The following is a 13,793-nucleotide window of genomic DNA, read 5'->3' as shown; positions in this document are numbered from 1 at the left end:
TAAGGACACATGGCAGTCAAAGCCCCCAACCTTGACTATAGCCAACACCTGAAGAGAAAATTTTCTGTAAACTTATGTTTCCATTTCTGGCTCCCCAGAGCTCTTTAGGGCTAGGGACAGACATTACACATAAACTGGTTTAAGTGATCAGAAAGTGGTTTAAACCTGTAACAGAACAAATGTTCAGTGCACATAAACCAGTTTGACAATGGCTGAAACCGGTTTGAGGTAAACCTGGCTGAATGTAGTTATCAGACTTAACTGATTTGGGTCAAACCAGTTTATGCAATGTCTGTCCCAGATCCCTTCCTGGTTTAAGTTAAACCAGACTCCCATAGCATACCAGCATGCTCTCTGGACTGGGCGGGGCTCCCTGCTCCACAGCAGAGCTGCCCCCTCCCCTCTGCTCCCTGGCTGCAGCTCTGGCAGAGACTGCAGGTACAGTGGGGTCTGCCTGGCTTCCCCCTGCTCCTCCTTCTCCCGTCACCACTCCCTGCTAAGTAGGGATTCCCCTCTCCCCTCTGCCTTACACAGACACTTCTCAGCATTAGGTAGCAGACCACATGCTGGCTACGGTCTGTGCTGTGGCAGACAGGACAAAGGCAGACAGGACTGTTTCTGCCTAGGGCTTTTTGGAGCTAATCAACAGGTCAGCTGGTAATGTCCCTCTGTTCCTTCTTTGGAAAAGCTGTTTAAAAATGCCTGGACTAACAGAGAGAGGCTTTGTTTTCTGATGGGATGATAAATGCTGATAACAGAGCTGAAAAGTGCTCTGTTATCAAGGGGGAGAACCCCTCCCTAATCAGTGTCCTGGTGGGGAGGCCTGGCCACACCCCCACCTTAGCTCAGCACTATAGAAGGGGAGGGAAGGCTGCTTTAGCATTCCCCAGCTTCTAACCTGAGCTACTGCAGGCATGTGCCTGCATTTCTGGGATGTCTGCGTGGTTACAAGTCAGTTTAGCCTAGCCAGGTTAGACAAACCTGCAAAGATTGAATCAATTCAGGCTCAGGCTTTTTGAATGTCTGTCCCTAGCCTAGCAGAACTCTGGCTAGATAAGCATCAAAGCCCCAGAACCAGGATTAAGGCCCAGATATACTGAAGCCCCATCTATGGTTGGTGCCAGGAGCATTCTGGACTCCAGAACCATGATCTCTTCTGTAACCTTTATACAATGCTTATGTTGCTTATTCATTCAATTTTGAGGCTTTTTCCTTTGTGCACATGTACAAGGAGCTCCTTTGAATTAATATGGCAAATCAATATAAGCAGCAGTTTTATTTTGCATAGACACTATCCAGTATTAAGAGAAGTTCTGTAGCAATGTAGAATACCTTGCAGCTTCCATAAGAGTACGGAACAGTGAGGGGGGATTTCTAGGTTTTTCTTCAATGGAAGGAAAAAGCTAGCTTCAGACAGAAATGCTCACATTAAGGAAAGTTTACTGCAATATAAAAGATGTTCCCTTTCCCTAGAGTGTTTGCTCCCATCAGATCACTTTATGGGACAGTTGCAGTTTTCTCCTTAGAGTGAAGTCCAAATACTAAACATTTCACTCTTGTTTGTCCCACACCTGGGAACTCTTTGCTTTCCAACAAGTTGCACAGTCTGACAGTGAAGGGTACAGGCAATCTGCATTAAGCATAGGCAGTGACTCAAGAATGTGTTAGTTGTCACAGGTTGCTCAGGGGAAGAGAGATCTCCACATAGAAACTATCATAGATTCCAGGCAGCTAGTATTATGCTTCCTAAAGTCGGCCTAAGATCCTGCAACATGCAAGGGATCACATTACCATCATACATGTAATAAACCCAGGGTTAGGGCATATAAGCATAAATCCTGTTTCATTCTATGGTCTCAAATGGCCCATATACAGCAGTGTAACTGCAGGTTTTGGGGCACTTATGCACAATTTCAGGTTCTATTTTTCGCTGTAGCGAAACAGAATCACCCTGAACAAGTATCGGCTTGAGGCAAAACAGGGAGTTTCTCTAGTGGTTAGGGCACTCATGCAGGGTGTAGGAAACACAGGTTCGAGTCCATAGGGGCTTGAACAAGCACTTCATGCTTTCCAATAAAGTTCTTTCACCAACAGGAATGTATTTGATATGTGTGTTGGTCTGAGAGTTTTGCATTTCACCAACAGGATGCACACATTAGGTGTTTTCCAGACCCCTTCCTGTAAATTTGATCCCTTGCACCTTGCTTTTGATATAAGTCTTTGGAAAAACATCAGTGGGAAAATGTCTATCCCACTGAGAGCAATGGCCAAGGCCAGAACCCAGGGTTTTCACTTATTCAAGGCAGCAAACCACACTCCCACTGGCTTGTAGCCTTCTTCTGGGCCCACACAGCTCTTTGTCTTAGTGACACAGGGGTGGAAGGAGGTGAGCAGCCTCAACAAGTTGGCTGAAAAGGGTCAGGATAATGCCTAACCAGTGGCCTGCTACTTTGAGAAGTATATTGGAATGCAGGCTTCATAACCACTCTGGATGAGTGGGGTGGTGGGTGTCCTGAGCAAGTGTGCTAACTATGGGGCTAAAATATGGAAGGGACCTCATCCTCCATCCAACACCCTCTAGTCATGGTTTTTCTGCAACTTCAGTTTCAAGAGTCATCTAGCTTGGGCAACCCAATTTTGCTGTGTATCTGTTTGGCCAGAGGGCCTCTCTACTGTGCATTTTCAGAGGGCACATGCATGCTTCCATACTCAGAGCAGGTTATGTGCCAGTGCCAAAAACTGCAGTTATGCAGATGTATATATGCCATTCAGGCACATAAGGTGAAATAGGTTTTAGCTGATGGTCCCTACAGCAGACATCTGACTATTCAGTTTCAACACAATGACACAACTTTAGTAGCAGGCCCACGGCCAACCCTTAGAATGCACATGCACATGCACATGGACAGGTGGGGTGACAGACTAAACTCATTCACATCAACCCATCGTGTTAATGAGGTTCAGGACCTAACACCCTACACAAGAAGCTCCCACTGACAGCCCCCCAAATTTTAGAGAAACTCTGTCAACTTAAAAAAAAATTCCAAACATTTTAAGCACAATTATTTGTTCTGTAGCTGATTAGAAATATCCATTAGTCAGGAAAAAGTAATGTCATATTTATATTTTACTGTTTATATTGTGTTCACTTAATCTTAGCTAGGCAATGAAAATCACTGGAGTTAAATGAAGAGACTGAATAGCTTGAAAATCTTGAGTGCAATTGAAGTGGACTTGGCCAGTCTTCCCCCTTTATTTAGAGCTAATATTCCCATCATGTTCATGGAGCCACTACAGTTTTGGAATTAGAGCATTTCCAAATCAATTCTTTGAACTCAAAAAACAAAGTGAAAACATTTATTTTTGTGATATGTTTTTATAAAAGCTTTTTGTTTTTGTCCTTAAAGAAAATGTAAATCTGAGGCGAATTTTAAGCTGACAGGTTGCCTTACACGTTTTGTTAGGAAACAAATGAAGACACCAACCCACTGCAAATTGTGAGAAGTTATATTTATTCTGTACAAGAAAATAATATATATTTGTGAACAATATGTAAGAAAACTAGAGCCAGACAACAGCATGTCATCTTGGTTCCTGGTTATGTCACTGAGGTTTAAAATGACATTATTCAATCCTCTATGCCAATGGTTTTCAACCTTTTTTCATTTGCAGACCCCTAAAAAATTTTGAATGAAGGTGCAGACCGCTTTGAATTGTAAGAGTGGGTATTCACATACTTTTGATTGATCATGGTAATGTTCTGTGAACCCCTTAGATATAGTCTGTGGCCCCCCAGGGGTTGTAAACCACAGGCTGAAAACCACTGCTCTATGCCTTTTTAAATAGAAATAAAAGGAAACTTATCAGGAAGCTGGAAGAAGAGGAGCACAACCCTAGACTGCATATGGCTAACAAGCTATAAGGAAGAAGGTACCATTCTGAAAAAGACTTGCAATTTCATGGAGTGTTAAGGCCACCATTTGTGAAAGGGACATCTTAACATTACCCTGAAGAGCTGGTCTAGGTACGATTTATGTAACAGATATAATATATATTTTGTAAAATGGCTCGATGATGCTGTGATGCAGTGGAACCAGTTTGTCTGTCTGTCTGTCACACACACGCTTGCTCTCTCTCTCCCTCCAGTCCCCAACCCCACCTTTACATTGCTACTGTCAGCTGACTCTGGTGCAGGGGAAACCCCAGAGCCACTTTTGCCCTACTCTAGCTGGGGGCTGTAGCTGCACAGGGTTCCAGCATGGGACAGTGGAAAGAGAGAGCAGGTTTCCTCTTCCTGCACCAGCTCCCTCCCCACTGTGCTCCCCACCCCCTGAGGTGTCTCCAGTTGATGCAGGTATAAGGGAATCCCAGAGCTGCTCCTGCCTGCTCCAGGCATGGGATGCAGCTGTGCAGGGAGCCAGGCTCTGCTGGGGACAGCAACAGCAGTGCACAGGTTCCACCTTCCAGCACCTGCTCCTGGCCAGGGGGAGATATCTTTGGGAAGAAGAGGGGTGGGTGGTAGGGAGCAGGCACAGGAAGAAGAAACATACAGAGTCATATGCCCTGTGCCTCAAAAAAATATGTCTTTCCTTGCCCATTGGACATGAACCACAAAGAAACTCTACATTCTCCCACAATCTGTTTCATGCACTTTCAGTGCTAGATTTGGACAGTAGGGATCTAGCTCATTTTCTAGTTTTGCTTTTCTTTGTGAAAAAGATACTTCTAAAATATAAGACTCTGAACTGCATTTTTGCAAAAAAAAAAAAAAGAAAGAAAAAAAAAAGGTGAAATGATGTTACTTCTGTGTCTCAGTTTTTTCCCCCCACTTCAGGAAGGTGGATTTTCTGTAAAAAGAGACTTTTGTGTTCCTTTCAGCTGAAATAGGCAGAGCTCATTTTTTTTTCCATTCTGGAAGAGTGATTTCCCAGCCAGCCTGTAGGACTGTGATATAGGAAGGTTAGAGCCAAGATTAAAGATTTGTTAAGGACACTATCTGTGGTCCTGCCCAAGTCTTGGCAGTCTTTATAATGCAAATGAACATTTAGAAAAAATTACAGAATCATTGCAAGCTGTTCTATAATCAGCAGTTTAGCCTTTCAAACTAGAATTCACTAACTCAATATTCTTTGCAGCAGGACACATTTCAGACTGTCTATATTTCTACTTACTTGTCTGTAATATACTCTTTTAACAGGGAGTCAAGGATTTCTTAGGGTGATATCTTGTATTAGACTAACTGAATAGCTGGGATAGAATTAGACAAGCTTTTGAATGCAAAATAGTCTTCAGCATGTCTTTTTACAGTAAAACCTCACTGATTTAAATCAATCGGGAGACTCACTCAGAATTAAGGACATTTACAAATGAGCAAGAAAAAAAAAGGAGTGTGTGGGGGGGAGTGGAGAATCAACAAGTTCTGCTACCTTATTTTGGCAATTGTAGCTTATTTTTAATTTGTGTATGATGCCATTGAATGTTTTGTGAGAGCTGCAAAGCCTCGAGCAAGAGCAGTGGAAAACTTTCTCTGTTTTTAAATTATCTGTTGTGAAACAGGGAATGTGAACAGTCAGCTTGTAGTTAACAAAAGCACACGCTAGTGAGGTTCTGCTGTACTCACTCTGTGAGGACACAGAGCCTAATTTATAAAGCTAATACAAATTACTACTACTTTTCTATTTGTACATAGCATCTGTAAGGCCAGAACAACCCAGGGCTAGTGATGTCTACCTATAGCTGCTTTCAGGGGAGGAGGGAAACTCACATTTGGATTTTATAGATCTCAGGGCAGCTAATATTTTCACACCTTGGTGAGGGCAAAGGTATATAAAAAATAAGATAAAAATTGAAATATAGGACCTGGTACACTGGGGTAAATTCTAGTTTTTAGATAGCTGTGAGTTTTGACCTAACAACCAATTACAGCCTCTCACAGATTAACAAATTAATCTGAGAGACAGGTAGGGAGGGAGATACAGAGGGCATCCACTCTAATTTGGTCAGAAGTTACTGGAAAAAAAACCTGACAGCAAAAGACAGTTGCATTAACCTCTGCCAAGCCAGGCTGGAGACACAAAATTCAGGGACTGAGAATCTTGTTTACAAAGTTTTTCATTTAGGTGGATGTGGAGCTTGGAGACTCCAGGTCCTGCTGGCTGTGGAACAGTAAGATGTAGCCCAGTGTTTGCCAGCAGCATGTTGTGTAAGAGATCTAGTGTTCACCTTTCCAGCTAATTATGAAATTTGCTAACTCTGATAGTTTCGGGGAAATCATTTTGTTCTTTTTTTCTGGGCAACTCCACAATCCAACATTCTAGACTATAAATCCTCTAAAGTGAAAACATTTAAAGGGTCCTCTATATCAGCATTTCCCAACCGATGTGCCGTGACACACTGGTGTGCCATCAGACATGTCCAGGTGCGCTGTGGAATCATGGGGGGGCATGGCTTCCAGGGAATGTTGCTACAGCCAGTGCCACCACCACCACCCTGTGCTGCCAGTGCACTGATACCGTCTCCCTCCTGCTCCATGGTCAGCCATTGTGCTGTGGGATGGAAGAGGCTAGGTAAGTGTGCCATGGGATGGAAAAGGTTGGGAAATGATGCTCTATATCACAGCAGAGACTGTGCAAGATCTGGCCTGTAATAACTTGCATTTTTTGGTGTTAAACACCATTAGGTTCAGGGTCAGGAAATGGGCGGACGAGAACCTGATGGAGTTTAACACTGAAAAATGCAAGGTTCTCCACCTTGGGAAGAAAAACCTGCAGCATCCTTATAGGCTTGGTAGTGCTATGCTGGCTAGCACTACAGATAAAAGGGACTTGGGGGTCATGATTGACCACAAGATGAACATGTGCCTTCAATGTGATGCTACAGCTAGTAAAGCGAGCAAAATGCTGGCTTGCATCCATAGGTGTTTCTCAAGCAAATCCTGGGATGTCATTCTCCCCTTGTACTTGGCCTTGGTGAGGCCGTAGCTGGAGTACTGCATCCAGTTTTGGGCTCCACAATTCAAAAAGGACATGGAGAAGCTTGACAGAGTCCAGAGAAGAGCCATGTGCATAATCAGAGGTCAGGAAAACAGACCTTATGATGACAGGCTAAGAGTTATGGGACTCTTCAGCCTGGAAAAGCGCAGGATCAGGGGCGACCTGATGGCCACCTATAAGTTTATCAGGGGTGACCACCAGTATCTGGGGGAACATTTGTTCACCAGAGCGCCCCAAGGGATGACAAGGTCAAATGGTTATAAACTCCTGCAAGACCATTTCAGGCTGGACATAAGGAAGAGCTTCTTTACTGTCCAAGCCCCGAAGGTCTGGAATAGCCTGCCATCGGAGGTGGTTCAAGCACCTACTCTGAACGCCTTCAAGAAAAAATTGGATGTTTATCTTGCTGGGATCCTGTGACCCCTGCTGACTTCCTGCCTCTGGGGCAGGGGGCTGAACTCGATGATCTTCCAAGGTCCCTTCCAGCTGTAATGTCTATGAAATCTGTGAAACTGAGAAACAGCTGCATCTGCCACACTACTTCTGTAAGAACTGGATCTACCACTGCTAAACAGAAATGCATAACTTGGAGTGCTGTTCCTCCTCCTCCCCCCAGACCAGGGAAAAAGTACATGGCTCTATACTGTCTGCAACAGGTACATGGGTAGACTTTTTTGGCGTGTGGAGGTGAACAACTCTGTGTAAGGATTGGTTAGAGAAACTCTCTGAGACAAACTGCCCTTCTGGTATACAGCAATAAAACTAGTGACAAGGGACATAGGGACCAGAGAAAAGAAAGCTCCAGTCTGCCAGAAGAATGTCCATTCCAGCCTGAACCTTGATGGTGGGGGCTGACAGAGGTACTGATAGAGATGCTTGTTTAAGGGAAGTCAAGAGCACATCTCCCTCCCTGGGGACTTACAGAGGACCAATGTGGTTTGCCACTGGAGGTCAGTCTTGTTGCACAGGGATACAGCTAAGAGCATATTTTTGCTGTAACTTTCAAAGACCAACTTGGAAAAGGTGGTTTAAGCATGACTGCCCCTCAGTGCAGCAAGACAGGCAACTGATGGATGCAGGGAGAGTCTGTGGCAGCAAGTACAAAAGCAAGATGCTAATCATACTGATTTGGGAGGGAGTTTCCTTTGTTACAGAATTTTTGTTATCCTTCACACAAAGCATGGTGTCCTGCTTCAGGCACATCTTACTGACCACCCTTTCGCAAGGAGAAGCAATGGTCTAAAAAACATCTGGGACACATTGTAACTGTGACTGCATTTGCTATTGCTCCCATGGGTCTAGCACCTGTAAGAGACACCAGCAGAGGCCCAGCTCCAGGTACAACTTTCCCTGTGCTCACAGTTCCATCACTGCTACCTGCAACAGTCGAAGTCATCAGAGTAAGAGTGGGTAAACTTAGGTGAAAAATAAGGATGATGTAAATGATGGAATGAGCTACACTTCCTCCTGAAGGACATGAGAACAAGTTTCATATGGGTGACATAACCAAGAACAGGCAACTTGAACAGTTAATGGAAATTTAAGTTGAACATCAGAAAACACTTTTTTAGAGCCCAGAATTGCCTCTAAACTAAGGGACAACAATGGCATCAGGGCAATCACCAATTATGCTCCAGTAAGCACTTATTCTTGATTTTACCCTACACTACACAGACTTAGCCTCTGTCCCCTCCGAGACAAATCTGCCCTTGCACAAAGTTGGATCACTAGTGTAGCAGGTGCAGTTACAGTGGTAGCAGAGAGTGTGTTCATAAGAGAGATGACAAAGGACAGTCAAAGTTTGTCTTGTGGAGAACACAGACCATCAGCCTCAGTACACACAGCATAGGCTGAACTAGAGAAAAAAAAAGTGTTTGCTGCTGCTCTTGTTTTAATGAGATCTTGTAGAGATTTTGTACAGCAGGAAAATCAAGTACTAGATGAGAGCATCTGTCTCCAAAACCTCATGTAAACTGGTGCTAAAAACAGGTTGGCAGCTAATGGAGAATGGATAAAACTGTTTTCAGCTGCACTGCAGAGGAAGCCTGGTCACTCTCACAGTCTCTTGGCTCTGAAGGACAGAGACAACACAGGCCACCTGGCTGACGAGACAGGGGAACCAGGATGGGCAGCAAGCTACATCCACTGGGGGACAGCCAGTCATCTGAAACAGGACAAAGTACTACAAAAATCCATTTTGGGGGATAACCCTGTGCTACACCAGGGTAAAGGTCTAGACTGAAGGCAATAAAGCTCCTCCACTGTTATTTTAAAACAGGGTTGTCCAACTGGTGGCTGAGTGATTAAAATGTGGCCCATTGCTCCCTCTCTTGCTGCTGTGTGGTTGGGGAATGCTGGAGGATGTGTGTGCTGCTGGTGCAGTCTGCACAAGGGGGAAGGGGGCACATATGTTGGACAGTCCACTTTTAAGTAATCTACATAGCAATAAATGGAATCAAAGAGAAGAAAGGAAAATGTACCAAATACAAAGAATGAACAATATTTTCAAGATATCTGTCATCTGAAGTGGCATTTGTGGGAGGCACAGGTGCTCAGGCAGCGGGCTCTGCCCGAGTCCCTTTGTTACCCTGTGTTGCTATTTAATTTCTGCAATGATGACCCGAGTTTGGAAGTCTCAGCTACTGTGTCTATTCTATATTTTTTTAAGAAAATACTGTGCCCAGGTGCATGTCCCAAGCTGCTGACAGTCTAACTCAGAAAAACAGTACAAAAAGCACTGGGCTGTATCCTCCTGCTTATAAAACTAGCAGCGTATCTTGTCTGGGAATAGGAATAGCAGGGACAGGGCTGGACTGGGAGTCTAAGGCTTGGTGGCTTACAAGGTTTGCAGATGGTCTGTTTGTAAATATTTATAGACCTCATGTCCCAAAGTCAAATTTGTCAGTCTTGCTTTTAAGAAAATTATAATTTTCCAAATTCATTCTCTCTCTCACACACACTATTGCAACAGTCAAAGAAATTTGCTTCCATCTCTCCCTCTTCCAAAAGTACCAGCTGTGCTTTCAGGAGAGCTGGGAACCCTAAACAGGCTTTTTATAGTCTCTCTCCAGGTTTATTTTAGTCACTTAGAATGCATACATCAACACTTGCCCCATTTTATCCCCCGCAGCACTTAGACGTTTCAGAGCATTATAGCCAATACTTTGAGACCAGTGGCTAATAAGGAAGAACACTAGCTCCCCCTCCTCACACAGTGGTTCTAAAAATGGAGGAGTCAAAACAGATAACTAAGGAAAACATAGAAACTTTTCTCTAGTGAAATTTTTGCACTTTTAAATTGAGTCACTTAAAAAAAAAAAAAAGCTTTCCTTCAAAATTAGTTATATAGTTGCTTACTGGAGACACACACCTTTGCACTAATATGCTCCAATTCAGACCAAAAGCAATCTGTAAGAGAACTTCAAAGGTTTCTAAGTCTGCTTAGAAGACAACCATATGCAGAGACTGATGTTTTATACCAGTGCAACTGAGAAACTGGGCCCCATTCTGCAAAAAGCTGCAGAATTAAACCACTTGCAGAACAAGTTTGTCACATACTTTTTATTTTTTTAATTTTGTGCACAGCTGGGTGTTTGGCACTAACTCATTCCTGACTTCATATTTACAAGTTGCTTCCTTCCTGCAGTTTTTTCCTTTCCACATATAGTAAATGCAGAAGCAACAGAAATAAAAGGAGCTGGATTTCTAAACTGCCTGAGATTGAGGCACATAATATCCAGAGTACCATATTTCAAGGTTTCACTTTTGGTTTTTAGTTACCCATATTTCTTAGATATCTGTGAGTTTTCTTCTAAACTGTTCAAAGATATCAATAGCTTTCCATCATCTAGATCTGTGACAGACGCCAGTAGATCAACTGACATGTATAAGCATTAGACCATTCTGGACTGCAAGGCTTACAAATAAAGAATATGAACTGCCAGTGAATACAAAAAAAGGCAAATAAAAGTGTCTGCTTAAGAAGGGAACTCTCCCTAGTAAAACCAGGAAAATGGGGCAATGAGCCTTTAACAGAATTTCTTTTCAGTTACAATTTTATCATGCCTAAAAAAGCAGCTAAGAAGCCACTTCTCCCTTATACAAAGAATCTGAGCATCAGAACCTGGATTGTAATAGCGGCATTGCCTTTTATGAGATTAAGGACTTGACTCTAATGGAACTCTTCGAGGTAGATAAAAATTCTTGCTGTTTGATATAACTGCATCCTTAGAAAATAACATCTCACTTTTTAAACTAAATATTTTTGTTTAAAAAAAAAACACTGGGTGTTTTTTACAATGCAGACAGTCTGTCACTAACTACGAAGCTCCAGCTTTCTTTTTAGTTTATGCTGGAACATTGCACATATGAACTGTAGTGGGAATGGGAAGTCCACAAGGTTTTGAATACTTCAGGTAACTGCAAGAGTTTTTTTCAGCGGGCTTTTCCATGACCTCGTAAAGCCAGTCCCCTTTCCTCAGTGAGTTCTCTTAGTTCTCCTTTATATGGTGTATATTATTGATTCTTTTTTAATACTGGAGAAATAGAAATGGTTTTTTTTCACCTATTCCTGTTCCCCTCAAATCCAGGTTTCCCCAATGCTGAGCGTTCAGTAAATACAACCCAATAGCTCTGCATTTCTATCCAAAGACCTCATAGAGTTATGCAAAACTTAAGTTACATGGGTGAGTTAGGTCTGTATTATTATTATTATTAAACTAGGGAAGTGCAGAGCAGGGGAATGTAGTTATGTGGTTATAGCATGACACTGGGTGCCAAAAGAAAGAGATTTCAGTACTGGATGTGAGATCTTGAGCAAGGCACAGAGATGTTCCATGCCTGAGTGTCCCCATATTTAAAACGGGTTGTGAAACATACCTCAGAGCTGTCATAAGGATCATTTTATTGCTGCTGGTAAATCATTTTGAAATCCCTAAATAAAAGGACTAGGGCAGAGCAAAGTATTAATATTTATTAACCGGCAAGCGGAGAAGTTGGGGCTCAGCAAGGTGCAAGGGCACTCCACAAACCAATAGCAGAGCCGGTGAAAATCCCAAACTTTTTACTTTGCACTCTAGCACTATACTAGGCAGTTCTGTGTGATTGCCTTCCAGTAACTCCACAGCTGGGGGGAAATAATTTCTTCTCCTCCAGTAATTGTCTAATGGGAGGTAGGCTTTTCTTCAGTGACAACTCTTATTGGACCAACTGTGTAGTTGGGAGGGATCCTAGACAAGCTTTTGGGCACAAGGTACCCTTCCTCAGGGCTGGGTTAATGACAGGTTATTTACCTCTGTCCATGCCTGAGAGATAGACATAGAACACCATAGTGGGAAGGGTGGCTATTACTAATGTGAACATTTGATAAGAGATTCTCTGCAAGCTCTTTGGACTTTACTATCATGAAATTTAAAATATTTACAGGCAATCAGAAGGCCTAACATAAAATCCACCAGACTCCAAGTGTGGTCTCTACTTACTAAGTCTTCTTACAAACACCTCTTTTACTTAAAGTTAAAGAATCTCATTCTTAATTCATTCTGAGTGTGCACAAAAGCCATTAATATGAAGGGACTTCAAGCAAATCCATCCTTGTTTTCCTGGCAGCATGAAAAGGGACAGGAATTCTAATCCTGGACTGGCCTCCAGACATTGTTTTGCATCCACAGAAGCCTACGTTCCCAAAGGCTCTCCTGATCAAAGACTTTTAATTTGGGTTTGAAATAGAAAAAAATATATATATATTTTTAATAATAAAAGCCCATTTATATGACTAAATTTGCAATTTACTGCTAAAATGTCACACTTCAGCGGGATTATTTCTTCTTCTTCTCATAGAATTAGAGGGAAGACAGCCGTTTGGATTATCAGACCCTTAAATACTTGTTTTACATCAATAGCATGTTGAGCACCTTTGGAAGAGGAAGAGTTTTTCTTCTTCTATTAAAGTAAAACACTCTAAAACCAACATTTTAACTCTTTCAGAGAATGGGCCACTGGTAGCACTGCAGTTAAAGTCAGTGCAATAGATCACTCTCCATTAGTTGAAGTTTGAATTAATTGGGCTCACTGGGATTTGATCATTTTCCTTCAATGTTACAGTCAAAAGGCAAAACAATTTAGAAATCCACACTGAACACACCATTTAGAGAGGCCAAGAAGCTCCAGGACAAATCGTCAGAGAACTACTTTCTTTGAATTAGGAAGAGGAGTTCCCCCCCCCCCCCAAATTAAAGGTAGTGGTTCAGTGTTTATTTAAGACATCACCAGTGTTTTGGCAACTAACAAATCCAAGTGAGAAATTAACCCCAATCCCAGCTGTTGCCAGTAGATGCTGCAAGTGAAAATTTTAACAGAGAAAATGGCCAAGAGCCAAGCACCATTTATAAGCAAATAGCCAGCACAATAGTATGATTCATAATCCCCGATTTACACAAGCCCAAAGGTTGGCAAGGCTGGAAAAAAAAAATATTTAAGGTTTAGAACTGGGCAAACAAAGTGAGGGAAGAACGGGACAAATGTCAGGGACAACCAAGGGGAAAAGAAGAGCAGCACAGGCAAGGCTGGGAAGCTTACCTTCGGTCAGCCAAGTCTCCTGCAGCTGGCTCAGATCCTGGAAGAGGTCTGCAAGACAAAAGTAGGAGGGTCCCTTACTGGAGTCTGGATGCACCGGGGCTGGACTGGGTGGGAGCACTGGGAGAGATGGGAAAGGAGCCCGGCGGGGGAGGGTCCGTGTGGCCCCGTCCCGTCCCGTCCCGTCCCTCCCCCCCCCCCCCCTCCCCGCAGCCCCCGGCGCGGCTG

The 13,793-nt window shown here is 43.1% G+C and overlaps 1 protein-coding gene across 1 annotated transcript in view; it reads right to left on the bottom strand.

The window, feature by feature from the left end:
- ETV4 (ETS variant 4) overlaps positions 1-13,612 on the bottom strand; it is a 49,486-nt gene extending 35,874 nt beyond the window's left edge. The window contains exon 1 of the mRNA XM_006020932.3: positions 13,569-13,612. The gene's annotated coding sequence lies outside the window, so the exon portion shown is untranslated. The remainder of the gene's footprint in view (positions 1-13,568) is intronic.
- Positions 13,613-13,793: the final 181 nt, after the last annotated feature.

Source organism: Alligator sinensis, unplaced genomic scaffold (assembly GCF_000455745.1).
Source record: "Alligator sinensis unplaced genomic scaffold, ASM45574v1 scaffold161_1, whole genome shotgun sequence".
Classification (NCBI taxonomy): Eukaryota; Metazoa; Chordata; order Crocodylia; family Alligatoridae; genus Alligator; species Alligator sinensis.
This window is presented reverse-complemented; position numbering and strand designations above follow the sequence as displayed.